Source organism: Oncorhynchus masou, chromosome 6 (assembly GCF_036934945.1).
Source record: "Oncorhynchus masou masou isolate Uvic2021 chromosome 6, UVic_Omas_1.1, whole genome shotgun sequence".
NCBI classification, from domain to species: Eukaryota; Metazoa; Chordata; class Actinopteri; order Salmoniformes; family Salmonidae; genus Oncorhynchus; species Oncorhynchus masou.
The window spans coordinates 34,044,917-34,067,191 of NC_088217.1; the positions used below are offsets into that span (position 1 = coordinate 34,044,917).

At 40.9% G+C, this 22,275-nt stretch overlaps 1 protein-coding gene across 2 annotated transcripts in view; it reads right to left on the reverse strand.

Moving 5' to 3' along the window:
* LOC135541953 (AMP deaminase 2-like) overlaps positions 1–22,275 on the reverse strand; it is a 58,597-nt gene that overhangs the window by 25,819 nt on the left and 10,503 nt on the right. The gene's annotated exons all lie outside the window — the stretch shown is intronic.

Below are 22,275 nucleotides of genomic sequence, written 5' to 3' on the forward strand. Positions count from 1 at the left end.
ATCTGATAGTATTTCTGATTGGCTTAATGCAGCACCACTAATGACTTGTGGAGCGTCTCAAATTAAGGTTTTCTTCACCTCAAACAGGGAGCAAACAAAGTCTGTTTTTGCATCCACTGAGAATTACAATAGTTCCTCAAATGTATTTGAAAAAGCTATCCAGCTCTCCCCCTTTTGATAACCACTCAGTATGAAAGGGAAAAATGTAAAGCTCTGATCCAGTAGAAACATCATAAAATAGGCCTACCTGATTATTTCTTATCAGTGCTCGACTTTTAGGTTCCAGTACTAATTTTGGGCGTTGGTACTGTTTATAAGCAAAAAAAGAATTGTCCCTTTTTCAGGACACTGTCTTTCAAAGATGATTTGTAAAAATCCAAATAACTTCACTGATCATCTTTGTAAAGGGTTTAAACACTGTTCCTCATGCTTGTTCAATGAACCATAAACAATTAATGAATATGCACCTGTGGAACGGTCATTAAGACACTAACAGCTTACAGACGGTAGGCAATTAAGGTCACAGTTATGAAAACTTAGGACACTAAAGAGGCCTTTCTACTGACTCTGAAAAACACCAAAAGAAAGATGCCCAGGGTCCCTGCTCATCTGCGTGAACGTGCCTTAGGCATGCTGCAAGGAGGCATGAGGACTGCAGATGTGGCCAGGGCAATAAATTGCAATGTCTGTTCTGTGAGACGCCTAAGAAAGCGCTACAGGGAGACAGAACGGACAGCTGATTGTCCTCGCTGTGGCAGACCACACGGTGCAACACCTGCACAGGATCAGTACAAACATCACACCTGTGGGACAGGTACAGGATGCCAACAACAACTGCCCGAGTTACACCAGGAACGCACAATCCCTCCATCAGTGCTCAGACTGTCCGCAATAGGCTAAGAGAGGCTGGACTGAGGGCTGTTGTAGGCCTGTTGTAAGGTAGGTCCTCACCAGACATCACCGGCAACAACGTCACCTATGGGCACAAACCCACCGTCGCTGGACCAGACAGGACTGGCAAAAAGTGAAGAGTGGGGTAAACATCTCACAGCAAGAACTGGCAAATCTGGTGCAGTCCATGAGGAGGAGATGCACTGTAGTACTTAATGCAGTTGGTGCCCACACCAGATACTGACTGTTACTTTTAATTTTGACCCCTCCTTTATTCAGGGACACATTATTCCATTTCAGTTAGTCACATGTCTGTGGAACTTGTTCAGTTTATGTCTCAGTTGTTGAATTTATTTTTTGCTGACTTTATTTATGTGCAGGAGCTCCACAATACTTTTGAGCTATTTTTCTAGAAGAGGAACAGGAGCTCAAGCAGTAGAACATTTGAGGTGCCGGTACTCAGCTCCGGTGAGTTCCTCCCGAAGTCAAACACTGCTTCTTATCCTTTGCCGAATAGCCTACAGCTGTGTCTGTCCCAAGCTCACTGGGGTGGAAACTCTGAGGGCCTGTCATGCCAAATAGTGTCCCCGTATCAAAATGTGCAACCCCCCACCCCCCCAAATCCCCTTAACTAGGTGTCTTCGCTAGACAGACACAGAGAGAAGGGGGAGGGGAAGAAAGTGAGAAAGAAAGGATTAAAGTGAGAGAGGGAGAGAGAGGTGGGAAGAGAGTGGAAGACAGACAGATAGAGAGAGCCGGAGAGAGAGAAACAAAGAGAGAAAGACAGCAGTGCAAATGTACTTAGACTTGAGTATTTCAACAACTCTTCTCTTCCAACTTGTTAGACAATCATTTGTACTTATGGGGGAAGGATGGCCAGCCACAAAGGAGGGTGATTTTTTTTTACTAAGGAAGAGAAAGAGGAGTGAAACGCATGTTTGCCAAATAAATCTGTTTCTTCTGACAGAGAATTATCAAGGTGGACAGCTGGGCAAGTGAAATAACCTTTTGTTTATCAATCACATTCTATCTGAAATCATTATGATTTCAATGAATGTCATATCAGAGAGCACACAATGTTTCAATTTGTCACTTTTTGCTTAAAAAGGTCAGTACCCTGCCTAGCCTGCCAGAAGTTTGAGAGGGCAAAGACTGTGGCATCGGAGTTGAAGCCCATCAAAGTTGTTTCACCATGGCGTATGATCGGTAAGCGTCCCAATTCAAATTTTGCCCTGATAAGTTGTTTTGTAATGGTTGCTTATTTGACCACAGCAGAGTTCAATATCATAGAATGTGTAAGTGTGTGTGTGTGTCAGTATCCTTACAAATATGAAAATGTGCATACTGTAAGACAGATACCGGTAAGAATAACGTAATCTTCTCTCTAACACTTTAAATGTTAGAGGTGGATCTCATTGGACCCTTCACAAAATCCAGGAATGGCAACAGCTGGTGTCTGACGGCAACCAATCACTTTATCAAGTGGGTGGAGGCAAAACCCATTAAGGTCAGTAAAAGAAAGAGTACATGCATAACTCTAAATTCCCGTCTGTAACCCATTAAAAAGGGTGCTTGGAACCAAAAATATATTTTTTGTTTTGTATGATACCCATCAAGGACGAGACTGGCGAGGCCACCTCCAAGGCGATGAACATCTTCAACGCCCACGGTTCTCCAGAGGTCATCTTGAGTGACCTGGGTCATGAAAGCTGGAACAAGGTACGGATGTTATACGTTATATTCTGTCACCAATTGTTTGTTTGATTTATTTTTACAATTTGTTTTTGTTTGTCCATGCTACATAATCAGACATATTTCAATATCTTACATTGTCAATAGATAGTAATTATAAAGGTAATTCTTTTTGCACACAACAACAGCATCCAGGCCTCCACTGAGTACGGACGGAAGCCGCAGCTGTTGACTGAGGTAAACAATGCAATTGGTTTGGAAGAAGGACGAAAGGAAGGAGAGGCCTGGGAAACCTCGCTGCTCTTTCGCTCCTAGCTGGGGTCACCATCTGTTAAGGTGAATATAAGAAATCTCAGATAATAACTATTTGCATTTGCACAAAAAATAACCTGAAGCTAGTTTTAGTTTCCCTAACACTGATATTGTTCTCTTTGTCTTCCTAGGGTTACCTCAGTGGAAGCAAACAATCTTCTCCAGTTGGAGCAGTTGGAGTGTTTGCTTGTTTACGTCTCTGTCTCCTACCCTGTTCCCTTTAACTCTGCTCCTGTTCTCCAAGACCTAGGGGTTCTGCACAACATCCAGACGTGGATCCACCTGATGTCCTCCATTACCAACCACCCTTCAACGTTTCATTACATCATCTACAGCTAATGTTATTGTCATTATCTGCTAAGAACGTTTTCTTGCTCTATCATAAAGGGCACATTATTATGTGAGATACACAAATTAACTAAAAACATTAGCACTGCAAACACTCAGAACAAAGAGAGCAGTGATTGGATTTTGCAGTTTCCCTCTTCAAGTCCACCTTCTGAGACTGGCTGCCTGTTGAGAACAAGTGACAGGCAGAAACCTCCACCCACACAGCAACCACCTCGTCAATATTCCACACACCAGAATTTTATGATTGCCATGTGTGTACATGTATTTCATGTTGTAATGTTAACAAGGTACCACAAGTAGTTCAAATTAATGTTTTCATTTTATTAGCTAAAAAAAAAACTGGTTTAAACAGCGAAATTGTCACGGAAATCAGCCTTGTTTGCATAGTGATGGTGAAAATAACGTAATTTAGGCTGTAATGATCTTCAAAATTTGAATCATTGGACGCTAATAGTTTATCGAATCCCATTGTGATGCAGAGAGAAAGAGACACTTTTTGGATGGGGGACATTATTTGGCATGACACGCCCAGAATATTTTGTAGCATACAATGTTACAAGTTTGCTAGTGCAGCTTTGGGATGGACCCAACTTAATAGTAAATATACAATGTTTCAAGTTCATTGCAGACAGGCCATGTTTACCCAATGTGATTTATAGGATTTTTTTAAATATTTTTTTTATCAGGATATGTTCTACTTGCAGGCTGCAATGTTTTTATTTGTTGGCTTTATGTAGGCTATTTTTACATAGTTGGCAATGGCAAAAGAAGTTACTTTTTAGGTTTGTATCATTTTCATTTATATTTGGATAGAATGGTGTTTAACCACATGACAAGGATTGAGATACGAAGACATTATTATAAATTAAACTGTTTCACGAAAATGTGTATATGAAAACCATAACTGGCATGCAGATCGGTAGAAATGGTAAGAGAAACTGGCTTGCAACGTGAGAAAGAATACACGACGAGTCGGCAACCTATTACAGGCAACTTCAGGAGAGTAATGGCAGAATCTGTGAAGGCCAGCAGGAGCAGGAGGAGAATATTTCAGTCAGGTTCTCTGGCGCCCTCAAGGCATTTGTCTTATTTCATCAAACCATAAACTTAAAGCATCAGACAAGCTCAATGCATATAGTTTATTTTATTAAAACACATAGGGTGTGTTTATACGGGAAAATACACGAAAAATGTTGACCAATCAATTGGTCGAAAGAACAGACGACTTTCTGCCGAACAAGATGTTTTTTAGTCGGGGACAGCCCTCGTAAATATACACATTCACACTGAGCCACAGACCTGTGTTATAAAGATTCTGACTCTCCACACAGAGCACTGTCTGATATATGACCCTGACTACAGCTGCCCTGGGCTTGCAGGAATGTTCAGTTTATTCAGTGAGCCGAGTGAGGATCACTAAACTGTGATATCCCACCCCTGTGTGAGTCAGTGCACAAAAGTAAGAGAATGGGTGGGTAACTGAGCGAGTGAGCGATTGAGTCAGGGGGGGATATTTTTGGTGGCATATCAGCCCAATACCAGCTGACAGAGATATGCCAGCACTCATATCAATGGGATTAACTGGAACCTCGTTAGGAGCGGTGGCCACAGCCCAGCCCCGAGGCCCGAGGCGAGCAGCATGCTTAACTGTACCACAACCATGAAATACAACCCATCATAAACACAGACCGTCAGCCTGCAAACCACCCCATTGGGTAGAGAGGGTCCAATGGCCATCCAGTGGGGTGTGGATTAGGTGTAGTAGTTGACTCAGACTGTATGGAAGGGGTGGAAGAGGGGGCCTTGCCGGGCTATCTGGTTACCCCCGGCAACATTTCCACCTGCCATGATGGTAGCCCTTGGAGCTTTGTTCCTGGTTATTCCAAATCCTCTGTTACCTCTGAACTATTCTTAGAAGTAGAGAGCTCTGGAATTTTCCATCTTAACACAGAGAAGATGCAACTTTCTGCTCAGGCCCTAGTTAAAATTGATGGTCAGAGATAAGACACATTACTTTGTCAAAGACTCCCTCTAGTGGTTAAAATAGAGAGAAGCATCTGCTTGCTCAGAGTTTACTTGTTATTTATTTTTTACCTTTAACTCGGCAGGCAAGTCAAAGTGGAAGAGGCAAACAAAGAGGCTCCACTTCTGTCAAAATCAAACCACACAAGAATCAAACCAAGTGGGGATTTGGCCAACTATTTCCTTTGTTGTCAATTTGCTAAATGATAATTATTTGATGGAATAGAAGTTATGTAATCTTTAGTTTGTTACAAATGTATTGATATAAATGGACGCACGTGGCATCTCGGCAACTTTGAGAAAAACTATATTATATTGGAGTTTTGTGTCTGTTGTTCACTTGCGTATCTGCCCTCTCATTGGCTAGAATGTTCACACCTGATCTTGCCTCCTTCCACCTGCCTTTCCACCTTTTGTGCTTGATGCCATTCCATTCGCTCCGACATGAAGCTAGGCATTCAGGCCAAAGAGTTCAATCTTGGTTTCATTAGACGGGAGAATCTTGTTCCCTTTAGGAGCCTTTTGGCAAACTCCAAGCAGGCTGTCATGTGCCTTTTACTGAGGAGTGGTTTCCGTCTGGCCACTACCATAAAGGCCTGATTGGTGGAGTGCTGCAGAGATGGTTGTTCTTCTGGAAGTTTCTCCCATTTCCACAAAGGAACTCTGGAGCTCTGTCGGATTCTTGGTCACTTCCCTGACCTAGGCCCTTCTCCCCCGATTGCTCAGCATGGCCGGGCGGCCAGCTCTAGAAAGTCTTGGTGGTTCCAAACTTCTTCTGTTTAAGAATGATGGAGGCCACTATGTTCTTGACCTTCAATGCTGCAGAAATGTTTTGGTATCCTTCCCCATATCTGTGCCTCAACACAATCCTGTCTCTGAGCTCTACGGACAATTCCTTTGACCTCATGGCTTGGTTTTTGCTCTGACATGCACTGTCAACTGTGGGACCTTATATAGACAGGGGTGTGCCTTTCCAAATTATGTCCAATCAAATGAATATACCACAGGTGGATTCCAAGTTGTAGAAACATCAAGGATGATCAATGGGAAACAGGATGCACCGGAGCTCAATTTCAATTCTCATAGCAAAGGGTCTGAATACTTATATAAATAAGGTATCTGTTTTTTATTTTTAATACATTTGCAAAAATATCTCAAAAACGTTTTGGTTTGTCATTATAGGGTATTGTGTGTAGATTGATGAGGAAATATTTGTATTTAATCCATTTTAGAATAAGGCTGTAACAAAGTGTGGGAAAAGGGAAGGGGTCTGAATACTTTCCGAATGCACTCAGGGAAGTTGATGTTTTTTCCACCGTTCAGATATGTGTAATTGAAGTTGTTAGGTTTATGTTCCATCTGACATCCTGATATTACCAGGCTCTGACCACTAGATAGGGATAGTTCAACCAAATCACAAAATAACACATTGGTTTCCTTAACCTGTAAGCAGTTTATGGACAAGGTATAACATAAAACCATGCTTTAGTTTTATTGTCCAGTTTCAAAATGTTTTTTCTTTGCATTTGTGGCACAAATCAGGCACAAATGGTACCGATATTAGCATTTTCGCAATTCATGTCCAAATCATTATAAAGTACACTATATAGTGGGGCAAAAAAGTATTTAGTTAGCCACCAATTGTGCAAGTTCTCCCACTTAAAAAGATGAGAGAGGCCTGTAATTTTCATCATAGGTACACTTCAACTATGACAGACAAACTGAGAAAACAAAATCCAGAAAATCACATTGTAGGATTTTTAATGAATTTATTGGCAAATTATGGTGGAAAATAAGTATTTGGTCACCTACAAACAAGCAAGATTTCTGGCTCTCACAGATCTGTAACTTCTTCTTTAAGAGGCTCCTCTGTCCTCCACTCGTTACCTGTATTAATGGCACCTGTTTGAACTTGTTATCAGTATAAAAGACACCTGTCCACAACCTCAAACAGTCACACTCCAAACTCCACTATGGCCGAGACCAAAGAGCTGTCAAAGGACACCAGAAACAAATTTGTAGACCTGCACCAGGTGGGGAAGACTGAATCTGCAATAGGTAAGCAGCTTAGTTTGAAGAAATCAACTGTGGGCGCAATTATTAGGAAATGGAAGACATACAAGACCACTGATAATCTCCCTCAATCTAGGGCTCCACGCAAGATCTCACCCCGTGGGGTCAAAATGATCAGAAGAACGGTTAGTAAAAAACCCAGAACCACACAGCGGGACCTAGTGATTGACCTGCAGAGAGCTGGGACAAAAGTAACAAAGCCTACCATCAGTAACACACTACGCCGCCAGGGACTCAAATCCTGCAGTGCCAGTACATGTCCAGGGGTGGAAACATCATGCTTTGGGGCTATTTTTCTGCAAAGGGACCAGGACAACTGATCCGTGTAAAGGAAAGAATGAATGGGGCCATGTATCGTGAGATTTTGAGTGAAAACCTCCTTCCATCAGCAAGGGCATTGAAGATGAAACATGGCTGGGTCCTTCAGCATGACAATGATCCCAAACACACCGCCCGGGCAACGAAGGAGTGGCTTCGTATGAAGCATTTCAAGGTCCTGGAGTGGCCTAGCCAGTCTCCAGATCTCAACCCCATAGAAAATCTTTGGAGGGAGTTGAAAGCCTGTGTTGACCAGCAACAGCCCCAAAACGTCACTACTCTAGAGGAGATCTGCATGGGGGAATGGGCCAAAATACCAGCAACAGTGTGTGAAAACCTTGTGAAGACTTACAGAAAACGTTTGACCTCTGTCATTGCCAACAAAGGGTATATAACAAAGTATTGAGACAAACATTTGTTATTGACCAAATACTTATTATCCACCATAATTTGCCAATAAATTCATTAAAAATCCTACGATGTGATTTTCTGGATTTTTTTAAATGTATTTTGTCTGTCATAGTTTAAGTGTACCTATGATGAAAATTACAGGCCTCTCTCATCTTTTTAACTGGGAGAACTTGCACAATTGGTGGCTGACTAAATACTTTTTTGCCCCACTGTATCTCTGAAACTCACTTAGATAATCTCTTTGATGACACGGTGGTAGCAATATATGGTTATAATATCTACGGAAGAGACAGTAAAGCTTAGAGAGGATCTCGTGTCAAATGCTGTTGAAGTTAGAGGTCGACCAATTATGATTTTTCAACACCGATACCGATACCCATTATTGGAGAACCAAAAAAGCCGATACAGATTAATAACCTCTTGGAACTCTAGGGGCAGTATTTCATTTTTGGATAAAAAAACGTTCCCGTTTTAAACAAGATATTTTGTCACGAAAAGATGCTCGACTATGCATATAATTGACAGCTTTGGAAAGAAAACACTGACGTTTCCAAAGCTGCAAAGATATTATCTGTGAGTGCCATAGAACTGATGCTACAGGCGAAACCAAGATGAAACTTCAAACAGGAAATGAGCAACATTTTTGAAGCGCTGTTTTCCAATGTCTCCTTATATGGCTGTGAATGCGCCAGGAATGAGCCTACAATTTCTGCCGTTTCCCCAAGGTGTCTGCAGCATTGTGACGTATTTGTAGGCATATCATTGGAAGATTGACCATAAGAGACAACATTTACCAGGTGTCCGCCCGGTGTCCTGCGTCGAAATTGGTGCGCAAACTTCAGCTGCAAGTATTTTTCCATGTGATTGAGAGGAGAAAGCAGACTTCCACGAACGATATATCAATGAAGAGATATGTGGAAAAACACCTAGAGGATTGATTCTAAACAACGTTTGCCATGTTTCAGTCGATATTATGGAGTTAATTTGGAAAAAGGTTTGGCGTTTTGGTGACTGAATTTTCAGGGTTTTTTTGGTAGCAAAATGTGATGTACAAAACGGAGCGATTTCTCCTACACAAAGCATCTTTCAGGAAAAACTGAACATTTGCTATCTAACTGAGAGTCTCCTCATTGAAAACATCCGAAGTTCTTCAAAGGTAAATTATTTTATTTGAATGCTTTTCTGGTTTTTGTGAAAATGTTGCAGCTAAATGCTACGCTAAATGCTACGCTAGCTATCAATACTCTTACACAAATGCTTGTTTTGCTATGGTTGAAAAGCATATTTTGAAAATCTGAGATGACAGTGTTGTTAAGAAAAGGCTAAGCTTGAGAGTTAGCATATTTATTTCATTTGCGATTTTTATTCTATAGTTAACGTTGCATTATGCTAATGAGCTTGAGGCTATAACTGGATACAGGTTTTTTTCGTAGCCAAACGTGAACAAAACGGAGTGATTTGTCCTACACAAATAATATTTTTTGAAAAACTGAACATTTGCTATCTAACTGAGTCTCCTCATTGAAAACATCTGAAGTTCTTCAAAGGTAAATGATTTTATTTGAATGCTTTTCTTGTTTTTGTGAAAATGTTGCTGGCTGAATTCTAGGCTTATAGCTATGCTAGCTATCAATACTCTTACACAAATGCTTGTTTAGCTATAGTTCAATAGCATATTTTGAAAATCTGAGATGACAGTGTTGTTAACAAAAGTCTAAGCTTGAGAGCAAATATATTTATTTCATTTCATTTGCGATTTTCATGAATAGTTAACATTGCGTTATGCTAATGAGCTTGAGGCTATGAATAGGATCCCGGATACGGGATTGCTCGTCGCATGAAGTTAATCGGCCAATTTTTTTTTACAACTGTATTTGTAATAATGACAATTACAACAAGACTGAATTAACACTTATTTTAACTTAATATAATACATCAATAAAATCAATTTAGCCTCAAGTAAGTAATGAAACATGTTCAATTTGGTTTAAATAATGCAAAAACAAAGTGTTGGAGAAGTAAGTAAAAGTGCAATATGTGCTATGTAAGAAAGCTAACGTTTCAGTTCCTTGCTCAGAACATGAGAACATATTAAAGCTGGTGGTTCCTTTTAACATGAGTCTTCAATATTCCCAGGTAAGAAGTTTTAGGTTGTAGTTATTATAGGAATTATAGGACTATTTCCCTCTATACCATTTGTATTTCATTAACCTTTGACTATTGGATGTTCTTATAGGCACTTTAGTATTGCCAGAGTAACAGTATGTTACAGTATGTAACAGCAACACAACGACAACAGCCACCATCGAAGCAGCGTTACCCATGCAGAGCAAGGGGAACAACTACTAGAAGGCTCAGAGCGAGTGACGTTTGAAACGCTATTAGCGCACGCTAACTAGCCAGCCATTTCACTTCGGTTACACCAGCCTCATCTCGGGAGTTGATAGGTTTGAAGTCATAAACAGCGCAATGCTTGACGCACAACAAAGAGGTGCTGGCAAAACGCATGAAAGTGCTGTTTGAATAAATGTTTACGCGCTTGCTTCTGCCTACCACCGCTCAGTCACATACTTAGATACTTGTGTGCTCAGTCAGATTATATGCAACGCAGGACACGCTAGATAATATCTAGTAATATCATCAACCATGTGTAGTTAACTAGTGATTATGATCGATTGTTTTTTATAAGATAAATGTAATGCTAGCTAGCAACTTACCTTGGCTTACTGCATTTGCGTAACAGGCAGTCTTTCTGTGGAGTGCAACGAGAGAGAGGCTGGTCATTATTGCATTGGACTAGTTAACTGTAAGGTTGCAAGATTGGATCCCCCGAGCTGACAACTTGAAAATCTGTCGTTCTGCCCCTGAATGAGGCAGTTTACCCACCGTTCCTAGGCCGTCATTGAAAATAAGTTTGTGTTCTTAGCTGACTTGCCTAGTTAAATAAAGGTATACAAATCTGTTGATTTTGTAAATTATTATTTTTTTTTTTAAATCGGCGCCAAAAATTACCGATTGTTATGAAAACTTGAAATTGGACCTAATTAATCGGCCATTCCGATTAATCGGTCAACCTCTAGTTGAAGTAACATGGCTACAGGTTCACCTGCCTCATCTAAAGCCTATTCTTGTGGGAAGTTGCTGTAGACCACCAAGTGCTAACAGTCAGTATCTGGATAACGTGTGTGAAATCCTTGATAATGTATGTGATATATCAACAGAGGTATACCTTCTGGATGACCTAAATATTGACTGGCTTCATCAAGCTGTCCACTCAATAAAAAGCTTCAAACTGTTATCAGTGCCTGCATACTGGTTCAGGTTATCAGTCAACCTACCTGGGTATTTACAAACAGAACAGGATCCAAATCATCCACTTGTATTAACCATATCCATACGAATGCAGCAGAAATCTAATCCAAAACAATATCCACACCCACTGGATAGCCATATCTAAGAAAACCAAAGTTCCAAAGACTGGTCCTAAAATAGTGTATAAGTGATCATACAAGAGGTTTTGCAATGATACGTTTGTTAAAGATGTGAAAAATATTTGTTGGTCCGATGTGTGTAATGAGGAACATCCTGCCGCTGCATTTATGAAATTGCTTCTTCCGGATACTGACAGGCAGCGCCCATAAAGAAACTGGATGTTAAAATGACCAAATCCCCATAGATAGATGATGAATGACAACCTGGATGGTAAATTACTGAGGTTGGTAGAGGAATACATGTCGACTTCTATTAGCCACATATTCAATCTAAGCCTAAAAGACAGTGTGACCTCAGGCCTAGAGGGAAGCAAAGGTAATTCCGCTGCCCAAAAATAGCAGAGCACCCTTTAATGGTGCTATGGATTAACATCCTCTTCTTTAATGGAAGCTTCTCTAATACAAATTTGGTTGAGTGTGATGTACCGCAGGGCAGCCAGCTTGGACCATTATTGTTTTCTGTGTTTACTAATAACCTTCCAATGACCTTGAATAAAGCCTGTGTGTCCATGTACGCTGACGACTCAACAGTATACATGCCGGCTCCTACAGTAAAATAAATAACTGACACCCTTAACATTGCACTCCAGTGATTTTTAGAATGGGCAATAGGCTGGTGCTAAATATCACAAAAAGAAAAGCATAATTTTCAATAATGTGCCTATGGAGCAAGTTGAAGAGACTAAATTGCTGGGTGTCACCCTAGATAGCCTGCTATCATGGTCAAAACATATAGACTCACTTAATAGTTACTAAAATGGGAAGAGGTCTGTCCATGATAAAGCGCTGCTGTACTTTCTTGATATCTCAGTCAACCAGACAGGTCCTACAGGTCCTAGTTTTGTTGCACCTGGAACACTGTCCAGTTGTGTGGTCAAGTCAGGTGCAGCAAAGGAGGACATAAGCAAATTGCAGTTGGTCCAAAACAGAGCAGCTCGTATTGAGCTTTGATGTACACAAAGGAGTGAATGTCAATGACATGCATGTCAATCTCTCCTGATTCAAAGTTGAGGAGAGATTGAGTGCATCACTGTTGGTCTTTGTGCAAGGTGTTGAAGGTACCGAACTGACTGTTCAAGCAGTTGGCACACAGTTCAGACACTCATCTGTATCACACAAGACATGCAACCCGAGGACTCTTCACAGTCCCCAGGTCCAGAACAGAGGATGGGAAACACACAGTATTACATGGAACTGTCTGCCACCATAGGTAACTCAGCTAGCAATAAAATCATGTAAAACTAAAAGAACACCTTACAGCATGACTGGTACAGTGAAGAGACACACAGACATTTTTATACATTTTGTATTGTATTTTGCATTGTATTATGTATGCGATACGTGATTGGGATATGACTGTGCTATTTGGTTGTCTCGCCTGGCTATCATAATATGAATGCACTAGCTGTGGGTCGCTCTGGATAGGAACTTCTGCTGAATGGCTAAATTGTAATGTAAATGTTGTGCTATGTATGTATATTTATATTATGTATTTATTTGTAGTGTTGTTTCCTGTTTGGAGCCCAGTAAGTGTAGCCACTGCCTCGGCAGCAGCTAATTGGGGATCCTAACAAAATACTAACTAAAGGGCCCCTTGGCCTCCAGCTAGAAATACAAGGTTTGCAGAAGTCCATGAAAAAGGAACCACTCTCAATGGTCTCTTCCTCTCCCAATGTGACTGGACATATTTGTATTTTGAGTGAACGCATCGCAGTAGAGTCAAACCAACCCCTGTGTGACATAGCATCGCTTGTATAAACAGCCAGAGGGGCCATTGTCATGGTGAGGGCTGTGATGATAGGAAATAAAGGGCCCCTATCACTGTGCCCTGTCCAAGCTCACTGGGGGAGATATGGAGGGGCAAGAAGACGTGCTGTCCCACTCCCAGCCAGGCTGTCCTCTGATAAACCATCCTGGTCACACAGAGAGAGGTGTAGGGAGATCAGGGGCCCCCAGCCCGGAAGGCGCCATCTTTTTATCTTAATAGCCGCACCATGCCGACTCCGCTACAATATTTGAAGGATCATACAAAACCTTTTGGGAAACTTAAAGCAAATAATGTTGATAAAGAATCTGCTTAAAACTACTTCAGGCTCTCATGATTGATTCAGTCTATTATTTTGGAAAGTTGCTCTAGATCACCAAGTGCTAACAGTCAGTATCTGGATAATGTGTGTAGAATCCTTGATAATGTATGTGATAGCAACAGAGAGGTATACTTTCTGGCTGACCTAAATATTGACTGGCTTCATTCATCAAGCTGTCCACTCAATAAAAAGTATTTACCATATCCATACGAATGCTGCAGAAATCTGTTCTAAAACAGTATCCACACCCACTAGATAGACATATCTAAGAAAACCAAAGTTCCAAAGACTGGTCCTAAAATAGTGTATAAGTGATCATACAAGAGGTTTTGCAATGATACGTATGTTAAAGATGTGAAAAATATGTGTTGGTCCGATGTGTGTAATGAGGAACATCCTGCCGCTGCATTTATGAAATTGCTTCTTCCGGATACTGACAGGCAGCGCCCATAAAGAAACTGGATGTTAAAATGACCAAATCCCCATAGATAGATGATGAATGACAACCTGGATGGTAAATTACTGAGGTTGGTAGAGGAATACATGTCGACTTCTATTAGCCACATCTTCAATCGAAGCCTAAAAGACAGTGTGACCTCAGGCCTAGAGGGAAGCAAAGGTAATTCCGCTGCCCAAAAATAGCAAAGCTCCCTTTAATGGTTTAAACAGCAAACCAATCAGCCTGTTACCGGTGCTTAGCAAACTTCTGAAAAAAATTGTAGTCGACCAAATGCAATGTTATTATATAGAATGACTGATGAAGATTGTGGGAGCTGTTTTGTTGGACTCCAGTGCTAGCTTTGATCATAACATATTGATGAAAATACTTAGGTGTTACAGATTAACATCCTCTGCCTTACAATGGATGGACAGTTACCTATCCAATAGAACAAAGAGGGTTTTCTTTAATACAAATTTGGTTGAGTGTGATGTACCGCAGGGCAGCCAGCTTGGACCATTATTGTTTTCTGTGTTTACTAATAACCTTCCAATGACCTTGAATAAAGCCTGTGTGTCCATGTACTCTGACGACTCAACAGTATACACGCCGGCTCCTACAGAAAAATAAATAACTGACACCCTTAACATTGCACTCCAGTGATTTTTAGAATGGGTAACTAGCAATAGGCTGGTGCTAAATATCTCAAAAAGAAAAGCATCATTTTGAATAATGTGCCTATTGAGCAAGTTGAAGAGACTAGATTGCTGGGTGTCACCCTTGATAGCCTGCTATCATGGTCAAAACATATAGACTCAATGGTTACTAAAATGGGAAGAGGCCTGTCCATGATAAGGCGTTGCTGTACTTTCTTGATATCTCAGTCAACCAGACAGGTCCTACAAGTCCTAGTTTTGTTGCACCTGGAACACTGTCCAGTTGTGTGGTCAAGTCAGGTGCAGCAAAGGAGGACATAAGCAAATTGCAGTTGGTCCAAAACAGAGCAGCTCGTATTGAGCTTTGATGTACACAAGGAGCAAATGTCAATGACATGCATGTCAATCTCTCCTGGTTCAAAGTTGAGGAGAGATTGAGTGCATCACTGTTGGTCATTGTGCAAGGTGTTGAAGGTACCGAACTGACTGTTCAAGCAGTTGGCACACAGTTCAGACACTCATCTGTATCACACAAGACATGCAACCAGAGGTCTCTTCATAGTCCCCAGGTCCAGAACAGAGGATGGGAAACACACAGTATTACATGGAACTGTCTGCCACCCCAGGTAACTCAGCTAGCAATAAAGTCATGTAAAAATAAAAGAACACCTTACAGTATGACTGGTACAGCGAAGAGACACAGACATTTTTATACATTTTGCATTGTATTTTGCATTGTATTATGTATGTGATACGTGATTGGGATATGACTGTGCTATTTGGTTGTCTCGCCTGGCTATCATAATATGAATGCACTAGCTGTGGATCGCTCTGGACAGGAACTTCTGCTGAATGGCTAAATTGTAATGTAAATGTTGTGCTATGTATGTATATTTATATTATGTATTTATTTGTTGTTTCCTGTTTGGACTCCATGGTGAGGGCTGTGATAGGAGATAAAGGGCCCCTATCACTGTGCCCTGTCCAAGCTCACTGGAGGAGATATGGAGGGGATGGAAGACTTGTGTCATGCACATGGACACTATAAGTACATTCTTGAATTTAAAAAAAAGGACTGTGTGCAAGGAGGGCCATTAGATTCAAACACTGCTTTGAACTTCTCTCCTTCAAAGCCTCTCCTACACTAGAGTCAAGCATCATCAGCAGGCCAACACAGTTGCTACAGTGGGTATTACTGGGAGATTCAGTACCTTAATGCTAAAGCAATGATAAAAACATCACACTTTTAATCAATCTGTCTGGCGATTCCATCTGCTGCTGTTGGTGAATAACAACCTTGATTAGGCTATTAGAAACAATCAGGCAAGCCACATTCCATGATTACCCATGCATTTACCAAGCATGTATGTTTTTCAAATAAATACAGAAGGAAAACCCCTTTTTACAGTACTTTGTACTACATCCTCTTCACAGTCAGTGTAATATAGTACAGGTCAAAGTGCTTGCAAAACTCCCATTAGAACGTAGGCCTAAGAACAAACTCATCTCCAAAAAATTGAGTATCAGAGAAAGAACATTAAGATATCCACTTCTGTTTCCTTTAACATTGAGTGCCTTCACACTACTACAAGAGCAAATGTGTCAATTTGACTCCAGATGTGCCACCCCCACCAGATGTGCCACCCCCTTTAACACCTGCATTCCTTTACTTCTCTCTCTGGGAACCCCTAAACCCACACCTCTCCACTCACCAGGGCTGGTGGTACTCTGCAGACTCCATCTCTTGTGCAGTGGGGATTTGGGCTTGGGCTTCCCTTGGCCCTCACTGGATGAGGAGGATGACATCTTGCTGCCTGTGCTCCTGTGACAGTCGGAGCAAAGTGAGACAGAGCTGCAGAACAGCCGGCAGGGAGGAGCAGCTGTGACACTAGCACTAGCTCTAACACTAGGGGGACCTTTTATGCAGCTGGATGGCAGGGCCCATCACGGGCCTGTGGAAGTCCCTCTGCAGGGCTGGTTCCTCCCCCCGCCTAGCCCCAACCCCAGCAGCAGGTCAGCAGTCAGGCAGCACAGGGGCGGGACACAACGCAGCCCAAGGTTTCCCCCTGCCCCACTGGGCCCCATCCTACTCGGTTGCCCCAGCAACCATGGAACAAGCTGACGAGAGCCAATGCGGAGACAGACAGCGGAGGAGGAGGGCATTGCAGTTTAGAGTCTTCAGTACAGTCAGTGTGACAGGCAGTAGGCCCTGAGAGAGAGACACAACTACACCACAGCAGACATGGTACAGCACAGCAGCACCAACAAGAGCACCAGAAAGTTTTTCTTGTCTTCTAAAAAAAAAAAAAATGTATGACAAATATCGTTGATAGGTTGTTAAATAATACCAAAAAAAAATGGATGACACAGCTGGAAGCCAAATGAGAGAATTTAAGGTGGTGTGGGAGAATCCAACACAGAGTGCTTTATACGCAGACTAGTAGGCTCACAGGCTCCTTTCCTGGAAGATCTCTCTGGGGAGAGAAGCCAGGCAGGCAGACCAGCCACGGCAGAGGGGTGGATGAAATTCTGCATGCCTGATATTATGGATTATAAATACCCTGTGATGACGCAGAAAAAGCTAGATACCTTTCCTGACAGGCAGGCCAACTCAGCACTCCATGACATGCTCCAAACTTGCTGCCATGTCAATACACTGTCATCTACAGCCAAATCACCCTACTGCCCTGCAAGAAACTGAGCCATATAAGCAATTCCAGTGCCAGAGAAAAAAATTATGATAATTATTAATTGTTCTCATGTCATGTGGTATGCAAAGAATGTTGACAGCATGTCAACATCAGAAAATCATGTCAACATCAAGCAATGTTATTAGCAACAAGACTGAGTGGGCTCCTGAGCAGCGCAGCAGTCTAATGCGCTGCATCTTAGTGCTTGAGGTGTCTACAGACACCCTGGTTTGAATCCAGGCTGTATCACAATTGGCCCAGCGTCTTTTGGCCGGTTTAGGCCGTCATTGTAAATAAGAATTTGTTCTTAACTGACTTGCCTAGTTCAATAAAAAATGTTTTAACAAGACAGGAATTCACACAGATAAAATCAACAGCTTCTTTCTCTCAGTCCATACAAGAACATCCTTTACAAAGGTAGGGTAGGTTATAGACTAGAGGTCTACCGAATATGATTTTTCAAAAAATACAAGTGTCTCACATGTTTCGAAAGCCTAGAATCTTGCTAATCCAACTGCGTTGTCAGATTAAAAAAATGATTTACTGCGAAAGAATACGATGCGATTATCTGAGGATAGAGCCCCATAAAAAACAACTATTTCAACCAGCACAGGAGTAACAAAAATCACACACTGCAATAAAATAAATTGCTTACCTTTGACGATCTTCCTCTGTTTGCAATCCCAATGCTCATTGTTACACAATGGTCTTTCGTTTGATAAAATCCATTTTTATAGCCTAACACGAAACATTTTGTGAACCGCTTGTGTTGTGAATTCCGTGAATTCCGAATTCCGTCCATTTTCGACGACACATTCGAGGTAAATACACACACAAAACGTAACTTTTCCAGTCATGTTTGATTTCATTGCAATCAACTGGTTTGTTTGTAACACAACCAAACCTGATGGGTCATTTTGCGGAACGTATTGACTGAAAGAAACCGATTTGAAGACAACAAGTAATGACATCATTGTGCACCAATGATTTGCCCGCTGTTTCGTTGATTGACTGTATTTTAACCCAATGACCACTGATCGTCTTGAAATCTAGCTGGGTAGATAGCCAATGAGATGAGGTAAACAGCAAAATGCAATGTTTATGTGTTGGAAGACCAACCCATGTAGTAAACTCCGGCGTAAAGAGGTTAATTCGCCATTGACGATTCATACCGGAAGGAGCCACGCCTGTTGCGCACAGCATTGTTTTGGTAAAGCGCATATTCAGCTGTTTATATATCAATCAGTATGCCGACTAAGTCAGGGAAAGCTAAATCTAAGTCTAGATTTATAGATGTACACACAATTTTAGAAGAAATTGATTGAGGACGATTCATTTAGCAATTCCCAAATGGAGGAATATTTTTTGAACGGAGAGGACATCCTTTTGGACTGGTAAGTTCTTCTCATGCTAATGCCGCTGTTTGAAATTAATAATATAAAATATTATTTGTGAAATGAAATAGCCTATTTTAGGCTGTTGAGGGGAGGGCAGGCCCACAACAATGGCCAAAGTGAAATGGAGACAGTAGATACAGCTGGTCTGTCATAATATAATGTTCCCTGTACTCTCTATATATATCTGTTTATTATACCTGTTGATACAGGGCTCATACGTGAAACTATTCTAACTGAACATTTTCTTTCACAGTGACCCTGACTCCAGCTCCTGCCACAAGTGGTGTTCATTTGCCCAAATTTATTTCTGCAGGCATGGATGTGCTATGGCACTTGGCATCAGCAGCACAATATTGTGTAGAGGACCCAGGGTCTTCCAAATATTGAAAGTGTTATTTTGTAAATGTATATATATATTTTCATGTTTTTCCTCCATTCTTGGGGGGGGGGGTGTTAAAATAACATTTTGGTATTTTGTATATAGTTATTCCATTTAAAATGTATAACTTCACCAAGTTGGCCACTTGTGTGGGACACCTGGGTGACTTCATGATAAATATCATGTAGCACACTCATTTTGGAAGTTATCATTCTGAAACATTGCACAAGTACTGTTGCCCTCTTATGTTTTTCACTGAAATTGTCCCCATCATCCTATCTGAATATTTGTTTTATCTTGTTAATTTTAAAGATGATACTAAAATAAAAAACGTATGTTTTTTCATCGTATTATCTAAACCAGATATATTGTGTTACATTCTCCTACATTCAATTCACATTTACACAAACTTCAGAGTGTTTTCTTGCAAATGGTACCAAGAATATGCATATCCTTGGTTCTGTGCCTGAGCTACAGGCAGTTATATTTGGGTATGTTTTCAGGTGGAAATTGAAAAAAAGTAGGGGGGTATAGCTCTAAGAGGTTTTAACAAACTATAGCTTCGGCAAGTCGGTGAGGACATCTACTTTGTGCATGACAAGTAATTTTTCAACATATTATTCCACTTATAATTCACTGTATCACAATTCCAGTGGGTTAGAAGTTTACATACACTAAGTTGGCTTTAAACAGCTTGAAAAATTCCAGAAAATGTCATGGCTTTAGAAGCTTCTGATAGGCGAATTGACATAATTTGAGTCAACTGGAACTGTACCTGTGGATGTATTTCAAAGCCTACCTTCAAACTCAGTTCCTCTTTGCTGGACATCATGGGAAAATCAAAAGAAATCAGCCAAGACCTCACAAAACAAATTGTCTGGTTCATCCTTGAGAGCAATTTCCAAACGCCTGAAGGTACCACATTCATTTGTACAAACAATAGTACACAAGTATAAACACCATGGGACCACGCAGACATCATACCGCTCAGGAAGGAGACGCGTTCTTTCTCCTACAGATTAACATACTTTGGTTCGAGAAGTGCAAATCAATCCCAGAACAACAGCAAATGACCTTGTGAAGATGCTGGAGAAAACAAGTACAAAAGTATCTATATCCACAGTAAAACAAGACCTATATTGACATAACTTGAATGGCCGCTCAGCAAGGAAGAAGCCACTGTTCCAAAACCACCATAAAAAGCCAGACTACGGTTTGCAACTGCACATGGGGACAAAGGTTGTACTTTTTGGAGAAATGTCCTCTGGTCTGATGAAACAAAAATAGAACTGTTGTTTGGCCATAATGACCATAGTTATGTTAGGAGGAAAAAGGGGGTGGCTTGCAAGCCAAAGAACACCATCCCAACCGTGAAGAACAGGGGTGGCAGCATCCAGTTGTGGGGGTGCTTTGCTGCAGGAAGGACTGGTGCACTTCACAAAATAGATGGCATCATGAGGTAGGAAAATTAGGTGGATATATTGAAGCAACATCTCAAGACATTAGTCAGTTAGTTCAAGCTTGGTCGCAAATGGGTCTTCCAAATGGATAATGACCCCAAGCATACTTCCAAAGTTGTGGAAAAATGGCTTAAGGGCAACAAAGTCAAGGTATTGGAGTGGCAATCACAAAGCTCTGACCTCAATCCTATAGAAGATTTCTGAGCAGAACTGAAAAACCGTGTGCGAGCAAGGAGGTCTACAAACCTGAATCAGTTACACCAGCTCTGTCAGGAAGAATGGGCCAAAATTCACCCAACTTATTGTGGGAAGCTTGTGGAAGGCTACCCGAAATGTTTGACCCAATTTAAAGGCAATGCTACCAAATACCAATTGAGTGTATGTAAACGTCTGACCCACTGGGAATGCGATGAAAGAAATAAAAGCTGAAATAAATCACTATCTACTATTATTTCACATTTTCTAAATAAAGAGGGGATCCTAACTGACCTAAGACAGGGAATTTGTACTAGGATTAAATGTCAGGAATTGTGAAAAACTGAGTTTAAATGCATTTGGCTAAGGTGTATGTATACTTCCGACTTCAAATGTATATGTTTGTAATAAATGACAATTAAAACAATATTGAATGAACAATGAACACTTAACTTAATAAAATACATAAATAAAAGCAATTGAATCAAATCAATAATGAAACATGATCAATTTGGTTTAATAATGCAAAAACAGTGTTGGAGAAGAAAGTAAAAGTGCAATATGTGCCATGTAAAAAAGCTCATGTTTAACTTCCTTCCTCAGAACATATGAAAGCCGGTGGTTCAATATTCCCGGTTCTTCAATATTCCCAGTTAAGAAGTCTTAGGTTGTAGTAATTATAGGAATTATAGGACTATTTCTCTTTATACCACTTGTATTTCATATACCTTTGACTATTGGATGTTCTTACAGGCACTTTGCATCCCAGCATTACTAAGAGCTGCTGTTTGAATGAATGCTTACAAGCCTGCTGATGCCTACCACCGTTCAGTCAGACTGCTCGATCAAATATCAAATCATAGACTTAATTATAACATAATAACACACAGAAATACGAGCCTTAGGTCATTAATATAGTCAAATCCGGAAACTATCATTTCAAAAACAAAACGTTTATTCTTTCAGTGAAATACGGAACCGTTCCGTATTTTATCGAACGGGTGGCAACTAGAGGTCGACCGATTAATCGGAATGGCCGACTAATTAGGGCCGATTTCAAGTTTTCATAACAATCGGTAATCAGCATTTTTGGACACGATCATGGCCGATTATATTGCACTCCACGAGGAGACTGCGTGGCAGGCTGACTACCTGTTATTCCAGTGCAGCAAGGAGCCAAGGTAAGGTGCAAGCTAGCATTAAACATATCTTATATAAAACAATCAAACATAATCACTAGTTAACTACACATGTTTGATGATATTACTTGTTTATCTAGCTTGTCCTGCATTGCATATAATCGATTCGGTGCCTGTTAATTTATCATTGAATCATAGCCTACTTCGCCAAACGGGTGATTTAACAAGTGCATTCGCGAAAAAAAGCACTGTCGTTGCACCAAAGTGTACCT